Source organism: Penaeus vannamei, chromosome 40 (assembly GCF_042767895.1).
Source record: "Penaeus vannamei isolate JL-2024 chromosome 40, ASM4276789v1, whole genome shotgun sequence".
Taxonomy (NCBI): Eukaryota; Metazoa; Arthropoda; class Malacostraca; order Decapoda; family Penaeidae; genus Penaeus; species Penaeus vannamei.
In genome coordinates this window covers 18943879-18946378 of record NC_091588.1, presented here as the reverse complement: position 1 = coordinate 18946378, position 2500 = coordinate 18943879, and the positions used below count along the sequence as shown (strand labels likewise).

General features: G+C 38.8%; 1 protein-coding gene across 1 annotated transcript in view; it reads left to right on the top strand.

Moving 5' to 3' along the window:
* The window catches only part of LOC138860271 (tyrosine-protein kinase receptor-like), a gene marked incomplete at its 5' end in the record, with an annotated part of 94668 nt that overhangs the window by 75845 nt on the left and 16323 nt on the right, over positions 1-2500 (top strand).

Below are 2500 nucleotides of genomic sequence, written 5' to 3'. Positions count from 1 at the left end.
GCTTTATTTTTCTTGTTTGTTCTTGCATTTTTTGTTGTTTTTTCTTGTATTTTTCTTGTTTTCCTCTTGTATTTTTTCTTGTTTTTTTTCTTGTATTTTTTCTTGTTTTTTTCCTGTATTTTTTCTTTTTTCTTGTATTTTTTCTTGTTTTTTTCTTGTATTTTGTCTTGTTTTTTCTTGTATTTTTTTCTTTTTTCTTGTATTTTTCTTGTTTTTCTTGTATTTTTCTTGTTTTTCTTGTATTTTCCCTTTTTTTTCTTCTATTTTTCTTGTTTTTTCTTCTATTTTTTCTTGTTTTTTCTTGTATTTTTTCTCTTTTCTTGTATTTTTTCTTGTTTTTTCTTGTATTTTCTTTTTTTCTTGTATTTTTGTATTTCTTTTTGTTTTTTTCTTGTATTTTCCGTTGTTGGGAGAGAGGGTTTATATGTCTTGTCTCTTTGCTTGTTTGTTTATTTGTTATATTCTCTTTAGTCTTCCTCTATCTTTATTTTTTTTTTCTCTCTCTCTCTCTATCTTTCTCTGACTCTTTCGCTCTCCCCTATCTATCTACCTGTCTATATATCTATTCATCTTCATTTTCCTATCTATCTGTGCTTCTCTCTGTCTCTCTCCTTTTCTCCCTCTCACCGTTTCTCTTCCTCTTTCATTCTTCCCCCCTTCCTCTATCTCCTCCTTCACTTTTTTCTCCTTCTCTCTTCTTTTTCACTCTTCCTTTGCCTCTCTATTCCTCCCTTTCTTCGCCTCTCTACTTTTCTCTCCATCTCCCTTCTCCCTTCTTCGCTCTTTCTATCCTTCTGTCTTTCTCTCTTTCTTCTTCCCCCACTTCTCTCTCCCTTCTTCCTCTCTCCACTTTCTCTTCTTCCTCACTCTCTCTTTCCTTCTCTCTCTTTTCTCACTCTTTCTCTCCCTCTCTCTTTCTCTTTTTCTTCGCCTCTCTATTTCATTCTTTCTCTTTCTCTCCATCTCTCTGTATCTCTTCTTTCTCAATTTTTTTTTCTCCCTCTCTCTTCTTTCTCATTATTTTTCTTTCTATTTCTTTACTTCCCTGTCTATCCCTTTATCCTTCCTCTACTTCTCCTCCCTTTCCATTTTTTTCTTCTCTCCCTTTTCCCTTTTTTCTCGTCCTCTCTCCCTCTCTCTTTCTCTACTCTTTCTCTCCCTCTCTTCTCTTTTCCTCCCATTCTCCTCTCCCTTTCCCTCTCCCTTCTCCCCCCCCCTCCTTCTCTCTCCTTCTCCCTTCCTCTCTCTCTCTCCCCCCTCTCCCTCTCCCTCTCTCTCTCCCTCTCCCTCTCCCTCTCCCTCTCTCTCTCTGTCTCCCTCTCTCTCTCCTCTCCCACTCCTTCTCCCCCTCTCTTTTCCCTCTCTTTCTCCTTCCTCTCTCTCTCTCTCTCTCTCTCTCTCTCTCTCTCTCTCTCTCTCTCTCTCTCTCTTTCTTTCTCTCTCTCTCTCTCTCAGCGAAGCCTTTCAAGGACCGACCAGGTATTTTATTTTTGGAATCTGCTCTGCTGTCTTGAGTCATTTCTGCGCCGATTTCCAAGCTTCTTTTCCCTCGCTCTTCTCTCTTCCTCCCTCTGAGCTCCTCTCTTCTCTCTGTCCTTCTGTCTCTTCCTTTTTTCACTTTTCGTTTCTTTCTGTCTCTTTGTTGTTTTTTCTGTGTGTGTGTGTGTGTGTGTGTTTCTCTTTCTCGCTGCCTCTTTCCTTCTCTCTCTTTTTAATCTCTCTTTTTTTTAATCTCCTTCTCTCTCTCTCTCTCTCCTCTCTATCTATCTCTCTCTCTCTCTCTTTCTCTCTCTCTCTCTCTCTCTCTCTCTCTCTCTCTCTCTCTCTCTCTCTCTCTCTCTCTCTCTCTCTCTCTCTCTCTCTCATTCTATCTTTCTCTGTGTCTCTTTCTGTCTGTCTCTCTATTTCTCTCTGTCTCTCTGTCTCTCTGCGTCTCTGCCTCTCTCTCTCTCTCTCTCATACATATATATATATATATATATATATATATATATATATATATATATATATATATATATATATATATATATATATATATATATATATATATATATATATATATATATATATATATATATATACCTACATACATATGTGTATGTGTGTGTGCACAACCATCTATCCGTCACTTTCCATGTCGCACCTACGTTGCCTTTTTTAGTCTCGTCTTCACTTAAAGAGATCTGTTCGAATCGACCTGTGCTAAGTCCATCAGCACGAACTTGACCCGTGTTGAGGAGTCTACCTAGAACCGATTCTTCAGAGGAGTCGACCTCTATCACAACGGGACAAGCCATTTTCACGTGATTCACCCGTCGAATCGAGCGGTCTTTCTGCATGTCCTTTGCCTCTCCATGGCGTCTTTCAAGGGTCAATTGCTGTGAATTTGAGCTTACAGAGGTCAAAGGTCACCCCGAAGTCGCTATGATTGTATTGGGAGATAGAAATAGATATAGAATGGGATCTTCCGTTGCATAAACTCGTTGGTGTTTGGGTGTGT